At 38.8% G+C, this 16,992-nt stretch overlaps 1 protein-coding gene across 2 annotated transcripts in view; it reads right to left on the bottom strand.

Moving 5' to 3' along the window:
* LOC124267912 (ATP-binding cassette sub-family G member 1-like) overlaps window positions 1–16,992 on the bottom strand; it is a 51,679-nt gene that overhangs the window by 16,680 nt on the left and 18,007 nt on the right. The gene's annotated exons all lie outside the window — the stretch shown is intronic.

Raw genomic sequence — 16,992 nt, 5'->3', positions numbered from 1 at the left:
GGTAGGTTTTTTGGTTTTTTTGCAAAATATTTTTACATTACATGATGATTACTCATGTGTCAGAAAATAAATTTCATTTATTATTTGGTGAGTAAAATTGTTAGGCTTGGCGGGAATATTTTGGGTCGGTCGGGAAATCGGAACAACAAGCTTTTTTTTTAAGGTCTAACCCTTGAATTGAAAAATCAAATCTAAAGTGAGCAATCAAATATATACTGTACAAAATAAGTTAGGGATATTGGTATTTTTATGATTGATATTTTATCAGTGTGTCAATGACTGACTGACTGAGTTTGGTTTTACGCCCGCTTTTAGCAATATTCCAGCAACATCACGGCGGGGGACACCAGAAATGGGCTTCACACATTGTACCCATGTAGGGAATCGAACCAAGGTCGTCGGAAATGGTGTGTCAATGAATAGATAGATCATTATTCATAATTTCAAAATTGACATATATCCCTAACTATGTTTGTCCAGTATATATGGTCCTTGGATTCAACTATCAGACATTTGCGATCTTTGAATTCAACAATCACCCCTAACGGTATATAATCCTAGAATTTCTCAATGCTTGGTTAGCCTTTATGATCCTTGGTTCAGGGTATGTGATAATTGTTCTGTAGCTAACCATTACAGGTGAGGTGAAATTGGGTTTAACGTCGTGCTTGAGAATATTTCGTTCATAGGATGATGTGCATGCGTGTGTATGTGTATGTGCGGTTGCTTGTACTAGCCCAGACTGAAGCTGGTTTTATAGTGCTAGCCCACTGAGATATCATGCCGCAGTGAAGCATGATTACCCCACTCAGACACATTATACTGACTCCGAGCCGACCAGTCCTTGTTGTACCCATTAATGCCGAGCGCCAGGCAGGGACCAACAAGTACCATATTTAACGTCTTTTGGTATGACGCGGTCGGGGATCGAAGAAAGGCGTGGAACACAAGAAATAGGCATTGTCAGAGATCAGACCTGGGTCTTCAGTGTGACAAGCGAACACTTAAACCGCTAGGCTACTTTCCTTCCCAAACAAGATCTCCCTACACAATACACCAAAAGGTTATTACTGATAGGCCAAGGAAAATCCCTCCAAAATAGCTACTGCAGAGATGCCAACCCTATTTTGGGCCTAAGTGTAATACTGGAGGTCAAAGAGTGTAATTTGGACCTAAAAAGTGTAATACTTAAAACACTTACATAGTGAAAGGTGATACCTTTATAAAAATTACTTTTAAAAAGAGTTTATTCACATGAATAGGAAAGATTCTAGACAGAAATACACGTGACCAATCATTATGCAGTTCCATAAATCAAAAATTGTTGGTCAGGTGACACAAAATACTTTAATTCCTTACAAGTTAATTTGAATGAGCGCATTGCTAAGAGTAAGCGATTCCTATTGGTGTAAGGCCATTTCTGAACCCCTACACTAGTGCGTTACGAAAACTATTCCCTGTGAAATTTTATCTACTTTATTGATTCTCGCAAAACGGGTAGAAAAGCGTAATTTTCACAGATTAAGTGTAATGGCGTAATTTAATGGTCAAAATCGTAATAATTACGCCCAAAGCGTAAGGGTTGGCATCTCTGCTACTGATATTGAAAAAAAGATCAATAAAACATAAGCCCAATCTACCTTTACCATTCCATCGACTTTTGGATTATTGAGCCAATATTTCATTTCTCCGCATAACCCAATTACCATGTGGACCAAGGCAAATCTTGAAGCGAATGTGTCTTATTGAACGTATCAGCTAGACAGCTTGTTCAAGGACATCCTACCAGCATGATCAACCAATAACTACTGTTGCCATGGTTACCTGGTAAAACAGTCTGTCAGAACCGGCTAAGAAAAGCCTCTGGTTTAATCAAATATAACCTGTCAGTACTGTAGAATGATACATAAGGATGGCGCTCTGTAGCTTGATGAACAAACTGGTCTTCTATTCCTCGACCAAAAATGGCGGTGAGTGGTTCGTCATAAATGTTGAGGACTGTAGGAAAAGTCTAGTGGTCAAATTACGACAGCTGTTTATCCAGTCTTTGTTAATGACATTCAGTAAGTACGATGGATCAATTTATTCTTACAGTTAAATTATTTATATTCCAAAGGGCACACAAATCACCATTATGAGCCTCCCATGGCAAATATCTATCGTACATATAATATTTATCGACAATAAAGGTGAGTGAGTTTAGTTTTACACAACACTCAGCAATATTCCAGCTATTTGGCGGCGGTCTGTAAATATTCGAGTCTGGACAAGACAATCCAGGGATCAACAACATCAGCATCGATCTGCGCAGCTGGGATACGATGACATGAGTCAACCAAGTCAGCGAGCCTGACCACCCGATCCTGTTGGTCACCTCTTACGACAAGTATGGGTTACTGAAGATCAATATTCTAACCCGGATCGATAACAAAGGTAGTATCCAGATATGAAATTAAGAGATCTATGATGAGATCCAGATGTCATAAAGAGAAAATCCTTTTTGATTACTACAATTATTCTTCATCATGTGACAAGTAAAAGAACCACAGTTCTACAATACAGATCCACATTTAACATGTTAATAATGACACAGCAGTTTAATTATTCGTTTTTATTACCTACGAGGGCGAAAATATCAGGGTTAATATTTTTCATACGATACTCTAGGGTAAAATATCACTTTGTCATGGTGACGTGACGTCATAAACAATGCTATGACATCACGTTTCTTCTGTGATGTTGCGTTCTACATGTGGCGACGGCGGGTGGCCAGCCTATATTTGAAAGTAGATTTGGGTTGATTTTCCTCAATTTGATGACTTCGATAATAAACAGAATATTATATTCGTGTCCATATCACACTATGTTTACGACACTCATGCCTAAATATCGGCATATCCCTCGCTCTTGCTCAAGAAATTCTAACATTTAGGCTCTCGTGTCGTAAACATAGTATGACATGGCTAATGCAAATCTTAATGAGGGTGATCTGGAAACAGGTTTTATTCCAGCTTTTCTGAAGTGTTTACAAGGCATGGCAGGTTCAGGTTATTTGAGTGAGTGAGTGGGTTGGGTTTAGCGCCGATTTTAGCAATATTCCAGCAATCAACCATGGGGGACACCACAAATGGGCTTCACACATTGTACCCATGTGGGGAATCGAACCTGGGTCTTCAGCGTGACAAGCGAACACATTAACCACTAGGCTACCACACGGCCCCGGTTCAGATTGAGAATAAAGAACCAACATTACAGGTATCTTCATGTTATGGGTTTTTGGATGCTTAAGAACATCAGCTGTTTCCTCAATTATCAATTGTCAAACATGTACTTAACTTAATAAAGGGAACGTTAACTTTGACACAAGCCATTACCAGAGCACTTACATGTGTGACACAACCTGCCTCGTCATAGTGAGGGTAAGTGCTACCATTTAAAACCATAATCTCACAATACACAAAATATACTGGTCACTCTCCGGCGGATCACAATGATAAGAACACTCTTCATTGAAGCGCTCAGTTTTTGGTTTAAAAAGTTCCAGGTTGAGTGAGTGTGTTTAGTTTTACACGCTTTTAGCAATATTCCAGCAATATCACGGCGGGGGACACCAGAAATGGGCTTCACACATTGTACCCATATGGGGAATCAAACCCGGGTCTTCGACGTGACGAGGGATCGCTTTAACCACTGGGCTACCACACCGCCCTAGTTCCAGGTTGAAAACTTACTGTGTTAGCTAGACAAAGGAAGCTGTTAACTAAGTGAAATGTTCAGCAGGATTTGGACAGGAAACTTTGACAATGGGACATTTTCAAGATTATTAGCCATTTTCTGAATTTAGAATGGGCCTCTTCCTTGTATCAGTAGTGAACTTCAACATTTTAATGGGCCATTTTTTAATTCTAATGTGCAAAATGGCCCATGGCCCCTGCCTTTCCCAATCCTTGGTTCAGCTTAGTTAATTTTACAAAGAGGTTCAGTTTATCTCAGTATACCAATTTGTAGGCTCCATATTGTCAGTCAAAACACAGGTTCAAAGTGATGTGTTGAGTTCCGAGCGCTTTGAGCAAGATATTCATCCTGGAATGGCGCTTTATAAGTGGACTATTATTATTATTATTATTAATCAACACAATAAACGCATCCTTCAGCTGCCAATCAAAACTCATAATGGGTTTCAAATTTATACTATTGAATGTACAGTCATGACCCGACAATACTTGTACAGACTGCCATATCAAACGTCTGTGGGAGAATGGCGTAATGGCACAGTCTAGATAAAACACAGGGGTGGAAATAACCCATTGCCCGACGTCCGAGTCTAGTGTTTTTTCTGTTGGGCAAGCAAATTTGCATATCATGCTGTACCGGTGTCCAGTTGACTTTCCAATGTTAATTATGTTGTTTATTTAAAGAAGAAAATCGGCCTTAATAGTGGAAAAAATATCAGGGCAAGTGATTTTACATGTGCCACTGTACCGGAGTACACGAGCAATTTTAAAGTTATTTCCACCCCTGAAACACTGTGTAAATATTTAACTTTGAACCGGAAAATTCATTAATCGACATCATTAGCATCAACCTATGACATACATCAAGCCAGGCTTTTACCTCGACTCACAAACACGGTGGTCTCGGGAACCCCTAATTATTAGTTTGAAGGGCCCGTGAAGATCCGGGGTAGAATAGGTCTTCAGCAACCCATGCTTGCTGTAAAAGGCGACTATGCTTGTCGTAAGAGGCGACTAACGGGACCGGGTGGTCAGGCTCGCTGACTTGGTTGACACATGTCATCGATTCCCAATTGCCCAGATCGATGCTCATGCTGTTGATCACTGGATTGTCTGGTCCAGACTCGATTATTTACAGACCGCCGCCATATAGCTGAGCGCGGCATAAAACTAAACTCACTCACTCACAATTAGTTTTAAGGATCCTTGAGGACAATATGAACGTCCTGTGAAGGAACAATGTACAGAACTGTACATTTTGATCATTTCTTTAGAGCCTGGAATAAATCATTGATCATGTGGACTGATGGGTTAAGTGATGCACGTAACTGCTCTGAAAGAAACAACCAAATACTTAGCAAAGTCACAGATATTTTGTGAGTGTTGGGAATAATATTGTGCATCCCTTTAAATATTTTCTGCGTCCATTCTCTAAATTTGAGCATACCAGACGCACATTTGCACGTCGCATAAAACCCTGCATCAAGCGAATTAGAAAATCTGACTATCCAATCCTGTTAGTCGCCTTTCAACAACCGTGAGTTGCTGAAGGTCAGTTCTTGCCTTGTTCTTCACAGTGACATCAATTATGTCAAATGTCATCTAAAATAGGCCTCTTTGACATTTCAATTGATACCGTTATCGTGGATATCAAACCTCTGACAGTGTTATCACGTTATGAGTGTGTATTATCAATTAGTACATATCTGTCATATCACCCAGGGAAAGGTAGAGCAGTGTCAGCTGATAACATTTTGTACCACAGATATCACCGACCATGCCAGATGGTGCTGATTTCAGACTTGCCTACCCCCTTTTAAAGAAAATAGTAAGATCAGCTAAAAAAAATAGTAAGGCAGTTGCATTTGATAGTAAGGCATGTTAATGTCAAGAAATAAAGGAAAAACATTGCTGGTTAAAATCTTAATCATGTTAATATAGTGTTTAATAGTAAAATGTTGAGCCGATCTAATTAACGTTTTTTAAAGTCTTTCACTTTGAAATAAACTTTACCTGCACCATGCAGAGATTATTTATTTATAATGTTTATGATGCGACTTCTGTTTTTCAGGGGGCGGTGGGGTAGCCTAGTGGTTAAAGCGTTGGCTCGTCACGCCGACGACCCGGGTTCGAATCCCCACATGGGTACAATGTGTGAAACCCATTTCTGGTGTCCCCCGCCGTGATGTTGCTAGAATATTGCTACAAGCTCAGTGTTTTTTTCAGTACTTTATGTACCGTAAATGACTCTATAAATAGCATGGGCATGTCTATATCTAATATTCTACCATTTATTTGTAGATATAAGGAATTTCAGTATGATCATAAGGTCATAATTTAGCACCAAAAATAGTAAGCCTTACGCCAAAATCGTAAGGATAGGCAAGTCTGTGATTTCACTGAGAATTGATTCTATTTTATTTTGTTAAAGCAAATTTCATTTTGTGATTCAACAGGTTTAAAGCAAATTTAGTATATTTTAATTCGTTTAATTATCAAGACAGGTGCAATAGCAAAAAAAACAAGAAGAATATTTGATTCAGAATTCCAAAACTACCAAAAGGCACCAGTACACCACCAGATCAATCTATGTGCCATGTTTGGTGACGACATATTGAACGGTTTTAGAGTTCTGCTCCGGAAAAGAGCACTACCACCAATTTCAGGCTAAGTCGAACTTGTGCCATGGAAACGCCAAAAATATTTGATTCAGAATTCCAAAACTACCAAAAGGCACCACTACACCACCAGATCAATCTATGTGCCATGTTTGGCGACGACATATTGAACGGTTTTACAGTTCTGCTCCGGAAAAGAGCACTACCACCAATTTCAGGCTAAGTCGAACTTGTTGCCATGGAAACGCCAAAAATATTTTAATTCAGAATTCCAAAACTACCAAAAGGCACCACTACACCACCAGATCTATCTATGTGCCAAGTTTGGTGAAGACATATTGAACGGTTTTACAGTTCTGCTCCGGAAAAGAGCACTACCACCAATTTCAGTCTAAGTCGAACTTGTGCCATGGAAACCCCAAAAATATTTTATTCAGAATTCCAAAACTACCAAAAGGCACCACTACACCACCAGATCTATCTATGTGCCAAGTTTGGTGAAGACATATTGAACGGTTTTAGAGTTCTGCTCCGGAAAAGAGCGCTACCACCAATTTCAGTCTAAATCGAACTTGTGCCATGGAAACGCCAAAAATATTTTATTCAGAATTCCAAAACTACCAAAAGGCACCACAACACCACCAGATCCATGTATGTGCCAAGTTTGGTGAAGAAATATTGAACGGTTTTAGAGTTCTGCTCCGGAAAAGACAAATGTACACGGACGGACGGACGGACGGACGGACGGAGTCCATTTTAATACCCCCTGCAAAACGCGTTGCGGGGGATAATAAACAAAAAAGAGATTTGAACAGAAATTAGCTGAGGCATCTGATATGTCTACATTGATGGAGAATTAATCAGTAGGTACAAGTAGTATTGACTGGGGACGAGACTGCTATTTTGTTTCACATCCCAATTAGCCACATTTCAGCTGTATAACTGTGGCTTGGAAATAATTGAGTCTGGATCAGACAATCCAGTGATTAATTTAATAATCAACACCCCACAACCTCAGGATAACAACTGTTAATCAACTAAATCAGAGAGACTGCTCTTCTGGAAATCTTGTGCTTGGAATCCCCACACCAAAAAAACAAGTCTGGATTCAGGACTAGCTATCCTGTAGAGTTTGCAGTCTTTGGCTCTTTCGACTCCTGACCGGTAGACTTGCACTGGGACAAGGAGACTCACTTTGGGACAAAGAGACTCACATTAGGACAAGGAGTCTCTTCTTGGGACTAGACGATTCGCATCATGACAAGCAGACTCACCATGGGACAAGGAGACTCACATTGAGACAACGAGGCTTGCAATTGGACTAGGAGGCTTACTTTGGCACAAGGAGACTCACATTAGGGCAAGGAGTCTCTTTTTGGGGCAAGTAGTCATGTTTTGGAACAAGTAGTCTAATACTGGGACTCACATTGGGACAAGGAGACTCACATTGGGACAAGGAGGTTTACCTTAAACCAAGGAGACTCACATTAGGACAAGGAGACTCACTTTGGGACAAGGAAACTCACATTAGGACAAGGAAACTCACATTAGGACAAGGAGACTCACATTAGGACAAGGAGACTCACTTCGGAACAAGAAGGCTCACATTAGGACAAGGAGACTCACTTTGAGACACGGAGGCTCACTTTGGGACAAGGAGACTCACATTAGGACAAGGAGACTCACTTTGGAGACTCACTTTGGGACAAGGCTCACTTTGGGACAAGGAGACTCACATTAGGACAAGGAGACTCACTTTGGGACAAGGAGACTCACATTAGGACAAGGAGACTCACTTTGAGACACGGAGGCTCACTTTGGGACAAGGAGACTAACATTAGGACAAGGAGTCTCTTTTTGGGGCAAGGAGTCACGCTTTGGAACAAGCACTCTAATACTAGGACAAGCAGACTTATTTTGGGACAAGTTGACTCACCTTGAGAAAAGGAGATTCACATTGGGACAAGCAGTTTTGTCTTATACTGAGACATGTCATGGAAATTTATGCTACATAAAAATGAGAGCGCGTGAGTGAGCTTAGTTTTACGCCACTCTCAGCAATATTCCAGCTGTATGGCGGCGGTCTGTAAATAATCGAGTCTGGACAAGACAATCCAGTGATTGACAACATGAGCATCGATCTGCGCAATTGGGAACCGATGACATGTGTCAACCAAGTCAGCGAGCCTGACAACCCGATCCTGTTAGTGGCCTCTTACCACAAGCATGGGTTACTGAAGATCAACATTTTAACCCGGACCTTCACGGGTCTCCATAAAAAAGTAAACCTTTCCACAGATTTCCACATTCCATGGCACACTAACACTAATTGCGTTGTTAGAGCAGATATAATTAATGTAGTTGATCATCAATGATTTCCTGAAAAATATCCATAATCCTGCAGTGGTATGCAGGCATAACAACCAACTATAGTCTGTTTGCAGTGAAAACGTACCGATGAATTTCACTCCAAGCAAAATGTAAATCAAATAAAGTGAAATTAAGATTGCGAATCCTCATAATTTTACCTTGCCCATTGAACATTCAAATCTAAGAATTTTATTCAACTTAGGATATAAGTTGTTTAACAAACGATCATAGTTTCAAATCGCTATTATTAGTTTGTATTACAAGGGGGTATGCACTTTAAATGAAACATCGAGAACAAGTAGGGTTGGTGAAAGTTAACGCTCATCACGTACCGCACGTGCATTTGTTTCACTGTTCCATCTACTGCGTTCACCCCCTTGTAATACAAACCAATAATAGCGATTTGAATCTATGATCGTTTGTTCAACAACTTTTATCCTAAGTTGAAAAACATTCTGAGATTTAAATGTTCATTTGGCAAGGTAAAATTTTGAGGATTCGCAATCTTAATTTCACTTAACTTGATTTACTTTTTTGTTAAAAGTGAAATTCATTGGTACGTTTTCACTGCAAACAGACTATAGCTTGAATCAGCATCAAAACTGTCCAGACTTTGAGTTCTCTGTTTCACAGAGGTATTAGTCAAACCTTTTAACCCTTTGTTAGGCAACAGCATCACCTACTTAGTTTCATCTACCACATCAAGTAATATCACAGATAAGATAATAGGACAGAGCCTCAAGTCAAAGTTCAAAAGGTCAAGTCAAGGTGGAGGTCAGTCATGCACATGTGGACAAAATCTACACATGTGAATGGTAGGCTTCGTGATCAGTTTGAGTGAATTTGAAAATAAAAGTCGGATTTTTTGTCAAAACCCATATTTCACTGACATAAGAAAATATGTTTTTCACATCCTCGAGATGTCACAGCTAGTTTCACCTTGAGTCACTGCCTTCGAAAGTTGTCTCCCTTGGTTCCTGTGTAGCGTAAAACCGAAACAAAATATGAAGTGAAAACAAACTTCACTCGAGACATTAGTGTTGGGAATTGGATAAAATCTCATAATTGATGACTGGTTCATTACAACCGATCAATCATCGAAAATAATTGGTCAGCATCATTTATCAAATTTTTCTGGTTATGTTTGTTACTGCACAAAAAACAAAGAACAAACATGTAGTTCTTATGAGTCTTTTTGTAAATTCCACAAAATGCATGTGCAAATTTAACATCTTTAAAGGATGACTAGTATGTGAGGAACATAAATTTCCTGGAGTCTTTAAGATAAATTCAATCCTGACTTGGAACGAGCTTGTAATGTTTATGAAATGTAACAGACAAAACCAACCTTGTGAAAAATATTGTTAATGGAAACAAGTGTTCCAGAATTGTTTGTGTTCGATTATGAGAAAACATGATCGATTGCTTGGTCAAATAGTCATTGCGACCAATCTTCGTTTATTTCAATTAATCGGACCACCACTACAAGACATTCGACAAAAAGTATGTATTCATTACAAATATCTGCAAAAGTACACTTGGTAAATTTTGCAAAATATAACTTTGAGTGGATAAATAAAAATAACACCCATCAACACAATGAACACAAACATCATAAACTCACACTAGAAATTCTTAGTAAAGACTCATTTCTTTAAGCATATTTAGAAATTTTAAAATGAAACGATCAATCACTGGAGAATTTGAATGCCAGATCTCCTTTAAAATGCCTTGCAACAAAAAATCCACAGCGGAAACATCTGTATGACCTTGACCTTTCATGACAAAGGTAATTCAAGTGTTCCGCAAAGATCAATTTTTAGCCGACATTTATCCTCGCAAATAAGAGTGAGTGAGCTTTGTTTAAAGCCATACTCAGCAATATTCCAGCTATATGGCCTCGCCAATAAGATATTACAGTAGAATGACATCAAAGTATTGATTAACAACAAAAGTTTCAGACAAGGGAAGTGAATGTATGGTGAACATGGTTTACTGTTGGATCGTACTCAATAGCCATGTGTGTGCATGAGTGCATGTGTGGGGGTGTACAGGTGTGGGTGCCTGCATTCGCATGTTTCAAAGTGTACTTGGGTGTTGGCTGCTTTGTGTATTTATTGTTTGCATTAACTTAACCTACTAAATTTAAGGCCCAGATGACCTTCAGTTACTAATTTCAAGGATCCTTACACGGAATACAAGGGTCCAGTGAACACTGTAAAGCAATGAAACTGGTGTAGTATACTGGACCATAAGAGTTATTGATTATTTTAATTACAGGAACCTCTTGTCAAGAATCTAGTACAGCGAATACTTTTTGCATCCCACATGGTGCAATATATACATCATTTCCTGCATTTGTTCTGTACATTTGTGCGTACTGGATGGACATTTTTGCGGCTACCAATATGAATAAAGTATGACACAATTATTTCTTTTTTTCCTTTTTCTTTTTTTCCTAGCAAAAATTATTTCTTTTTTTCCTTTCCTGTTTTTCGTTTTTCTTTTTTTCCGAATACCTATTCAAGAGGTATGAACACCAGGGCCACATATCGGTATAGATCACAGAGAGCAGTAATCAAAAATAAAATAGCAAACAATTATCAATAAATATCAGAGAAGTAAGTTTGAGCGAAATTGCAGAAAAGGTCCATAAGAAATCAACATATTTCCCATCACAATTGAGTGGTGACACATTTCTGCGTATATGAAATATTGTTCTTAACATATTTCGAGGTGGCCCATAAACAAAGACTTGGGGTATCTCTGCATCTCGTAAAGCAATGTTAAACCACTGAGACACCATGATAAAGTTTAACCTTGATACCTCCACTAAGACACTAACAATGAGCCAACAAGACCTTGCCTTGGCCCCTTAATGTCAAACAGACAGCAGGGTAACAACTAGTGTTGGGAATTGGTTAAAATCTCGTAATTGATGATTGGTTCATTACAACCGATCAATCATCAAAAATAATTGGTTAGCGTCATTTATGAAATTTTCCTGGTTATTTTTGTTAATGCACAAAAAAATAAAAGAAAATACATGCAGTTCCTTGGGATATTTTTGCAAATTGCACATCTTTAAAGGATGACTAGTATGTTAGGAACATAAATTTCTAGTCGTCTTTAAATAAATTCAGTTGTGACTTGGAGCGAGCATGTTGTGTTCATGAAATGTAACAGACAAAACCAACCGTGTGAAAAATATTGTTAATGCAAAAAGTGTTCCAGAATTGTTTGTGTTCGATTATGAGAAAACATGATCAATTGCTTGGTCGTTTAGTCATTGCGACCAATCTTCGATTTTTTCAATTAATCGGACCACCACTAGAAACAACACCTTCAACTAGAGACTACCCGCTAGATCACCGAGGCGGTCAAGCTAAACATATGACTAATGCTTCATATATATAACCAACAGATAAGTGGAGATTTCTAATCCTGCATAAGACAGCTTGGCCGTCTAGAGAAGATCACCTGAGATTTGTTCCAATTCCCCAGAGATAATGGCTGAACTATTCCACTGACCTCAACAGGCCGCAGGGATTGCGATAGGTAACTTTGATTGGGAATGGGCCATTTTCAGGATTATTAGCCATTTCCTAAATTTACAATGAGCCACTGCCCTTGTATCAATAGTTAACTTCAAAATTTTAATGGGCCATTTTTTATTCTAATGTGCAAAATGGCCCATGGCTCCTGGCTTTCCAAATCCCCTCAGGCTAAATAATTCATTATCGAAAGCCCAGGCCTAATATGAAATTAACGAAGGTTGTTGTCACAGCGAAGTAACTTCACTAACTGTTTAATTAACTACTTGTTTAATTAACATACTTTATTTTACTCTGGCTTTGTAGTCACAAGGGATATGTATCACAAAGGAAAAGAACTGATATATATTTTCCCATTTGATGTAAAGATTTCTTAAAGATACAAGTCTTTATTAAGAATTTAAATTAACTAACTTAATTTACTTATGAAAATTAACTAACCATTTGAAACCGATGGGTATGAATATTTTCTGATTTTCTGAGGAGTAATTGGGAGGTAAAAGAAAAGTGTCATGGGCTTGAACGAAATGAATATCAACAATATTTCATGGTCTGGTACGCATTAAAGATATATAATGGAACAAATTTACCATAAACAACTACAGTCTTCAACCTACAGTTGATACAATGACTGAAAGTTTGATTTGTGATTAGATATGGCAATTGATGTGGTCTGTGGATTCCATGAAGCTTGAGTGAGTGAGTGAGCTGGAATATTGCTGAGTGTGGTGTTAACAATCCTGGCTTTGTGAGTGAGTGAGTTTGGTTTTACGCCGCTTGTAGCAATATTCCAGCAAAATCACAGTGGGGGACTCCAGAAATGGGCTTCACACCTTGTACCCATGAGGGGAATCGAACACCTGGCTTTGTAGTCACAAGGAAAAGAACTGACATAAATTTTCCAATATGATCAGGCATTTGATGTAAAGATTTCTCAAAGATATGAATGAGTCTTTATTAAGAATTTCAATTAACTAACTTGGTTTAGTTAAAAAAATTAACTATCCATTTGAAACCCAGGGGTATGGATATTTTCTGATTTTCTGAGAGGTAAAAGAAAAGTGTCAGGGCTTGAACGAAACTAATATCAACAATATTTCATGGTCTTGAACGTATGAACACAAGAGCCAGCTAACGATGCTCATGCTGTTGACCACCGGATTGTCTGGTCCAGACTCGATTATTTACAGACAGCCACCATGTAGCTGGAATATTGCGGCGTTAAACAAGAAACCAACCTTATGTTTCTCCACTTTACATGCACACAAGGAAGTCTGAGCTTGTGAACACATAATGCAACAAATCATAACAATGATTGCTCCCTTAGGCAACACAAGCCTTACATTGCATCACACATTGCATCATTACATGGGAGGGGACCCATCATTATTCAGATAACATCAATAAGCTCATTATGTAGCAGCTCATGATGTTTTCATACATGTAATACAGGAGAGATGTGATTAATATCATTTATCATCAGTATGTATTCATCTACCCCCTATGTACATGTTGTTATACAATATTTTCGGAAATAAGTAACACTGACCCATAGAATCTTGGGATAGCTAGCTTGAGTGGAAAAAAACTTGAAATGAACTATACCATGAATTATTCAAGGAGCTGAGTGAAAGCCGTCGCATTCACAGACACAAAAACTTCCTCTTAAAAAGAAAAAAGAAAAATGCATATACCCCTCCATGAGGCACATTACAATTTAAGGTGTTTACCTCAAAGCTGATTTTCTGATAGTAAGCATGGCAAACAGGACGCACAAATTCAAAAGAATACACTTGGGTGAGTGAGTGAGTTTAGTTTTACACCACTTTTAGCAATATTCAAGCAATATCACGGCGGAGGACACCAGAAATGGGCTTCACACATTGCACCCATGTGGGGATTCAAACCCGGGTCTTCGGTGTGACAAGCGGATGCTTTAACCACTCGCTACCCCATCGCCCTGAATTCTCTTGGAAATTCAAGGAAATTTTTTAATAGTTTAAGGCAACAATCTCAACCTTGATAAGTATCTCTTTGTGCACTAACTTGAAAAGCATGGACCAAGGGGCTTAACTCTATAAAACGTGAATTTCAGAAACCAATTTTCAATTTCATTTCAGATCATGATCACCTAAACAGAAATTTTCTTTTCGCCCACTTTTCTTTTTATAGAAAATTGGTCAACATTGAGAAGTGGACGGATAGAATGACTGGTGGATAAGTGAAAGGCTACTTCCTGTCATGAATCAGCTCGGTGTGATACGAGTTGTACCATAATCGAATGGATATATGAGGCATTTGGCGTCACTCGTTTTATCGTTGTTTAGACCATGAACCCAAGGCAAGTAATATAAAATGAGGGTCGCACAAAACCTTATGTACTCTGATCGATAGCACACCAAGAAGTATATATTACAGACATCCATTAATCCGCCATTGTAATAGAATTAAAGCGAACTGAAAATTCGAACATCTGAGGTTAACTTGTACGGCATCACGTGACTTTCGCCAACTCGGACCGATGCCAATTTCTCCCCATAGCAGGGAGTAAGGGATTTATTTTCTTGCTCTGAAGTCCATGTGAAGTCTATATTCTTCATGGCGGTATAAGGGGATTTATTCACAACCTCAGAAACATAGTTCCCTCAGAGTCAAGGACAAATAGTATTTTATCAAGATCACGTGAATCAATCAGATCTCGTATTCCCTTCATGGAGTAAGATAACACCACTTTGATCAGTATATCATTTGTATGACAGCATGTCAGATTGACTATTGCCTTTATCAGCATTGTTCTGCCTAATATAAGCGAACACATAATCAAATGAATGCATAAAGTAGGTCATGGCTTAACCCAGATATGCAGTAACAAAGATCACTGGATCGGAAAAGGCGATTCTTACACAAAATCCTATATAATCCCAACTGTAAGCATCATATACTACTCAACAGATCCAGGGGAACATATCTTTGACTAACGATGACTTCCTTAGCAAATGTTGAGAAGTATACACATAAAATATGAGATACCTTTATCAAATCAGAGTGCCTCAAGTACAGATGCTCAGTGATATAAGATAACAAGGGGTGTTTGTTTGTAGTTTAATGCTCCTCTCAGCAATATTTCAGCTACACGAAGTGGTCTGTAATTAATCATGGTGCTGTAGTACAATTAGCTCTACAATTGTCGTAAGTCTAAGTTAGGGTATGGGAGTTGTGGTCACAGACTGTTCTGTACAATGGCAGCCAGTTCCACACAATCCAGTGAGTGAGTAAGTTGAGTTTACGCCACTTAGCAGTATTCCACATTGACTGACATTGTGAACATTATCTATGCAGCTGTGATATTTCTGACTGGTGACTCTCTGCCCTAAACTATCTACGCAGCTGTGATATTGTGACTCTCTGCCTTAAATTATCTATGCAGCTGATATATTGTGACTCTGGTGACTCTCTGCCTTAAATTATCTGTGCAGCTGTGATATTGTGACTCTCTGCCCTAAATTATCTGTGCAGCTGTGATATTGTGACTCTCTGCCCTAAATTATCTATGCAGCTGTGATATTGTGACTCTCTGCCCTAAATTATCTATGCAGCTGTGATATTGTGACTCTCTGCCCTAAATTATCTGTGCAGCTGTGATATTGTGACTCTCTGCCCTAAATTATCTGTGCAGCTGTGATATTGTGACTCTCTGCCCTAAATTATCTATGCAGCTGTGATATTGTGACTCTCTGCCCTAAATTATCTATGCAGCTGTGATATTGTGACTCTCTGCCCTAAATTATCTATGCAGCTGTGATATTGTGACTCTGGTGACTCTCTGCCCTAAATTATCTGTGCAGCTGTGATATTGTGACTCTCTGCCTTAAATTATCTATGCAGCTGATATATTGTGACTCTCTGCCCTAAATTATCTATGCAGCTGTGATATTGTGACTCTCTGCCCTAAATTATCTATGCAGCTGTGATATTGTGACTCTCTGCCCTAAATTATCTATGCAGCTGTGATATTGTGACTCTCTGCCCTCAATTATCTATGCAGCTGCAGCTGTGATATTGTGACTCTGGTGACTCTCTGCCCTAAATTATCTGTGCAGCTGTGATATTGTGACTCTCTGCCCTAAATTATCTATGCAGCTGATATATTGTGACTCTCTGCCCTAAATTATCTATGCAGCTGTGATATTGTGACTCTCTGCCCTAAATTATCTATGCAGCTGTGATATTGTGACTCTCTGCCCTAAATTATCTATGCAGCTGTGATATTGTGACTCTCTGCCCTCAATTATCTATGCAGCTGTGATATTGTGACTCTGGTGACTCTGCTGCCTAAATTATCTGTGCAGCTGTGATATTGTGACTCTCTGCCTTAAATTATCTATGCAGCTGATATATTGTGACTCTCTGCCCTAAATTATCTATGCAGCTGTGATATTGTGACTCTCTGCCCTAAATTATCTATGCAGCTGTGATATTGTGACTCTCTGCCCTAAATTATCTATGCAGCTGTGATATTGTGACTCTCTGCCCTCAATTATCTATGCAGCTGTGATATTGTGACTCTGGTGACTCTCTGCCCTAAATTATCTGTGCAGCTGTGATATTGTGACTCTCTGCCCTAAATTATCTATGCAGCTGATATATTGTGACTCTCTGCCCTAAATTATCTATGCAGCTGTGATATTGTGACTCTCTGCCCTAAATTATCTATGC

Source organism: Haliotis rubra, unplaced genomic scaffold (assembly GCF_003918875.1).
Source record: "Haliotis rubra isolate DU_JTF1 unplaced genomic scaffold, ASM391887v1 Scf1348, whole genome shotgun sequence".
Classification (NCBI taxonomy): domain Eukaryota; kingdom Metazoa; phylum Mollusca; class Gastropoda; order Lepetellida; family Haliotidae; genus Haliotis; species Haliotis rubra.
This window is presented reverse-complemented; position numbering and strand designations above follow the sequence as displayed.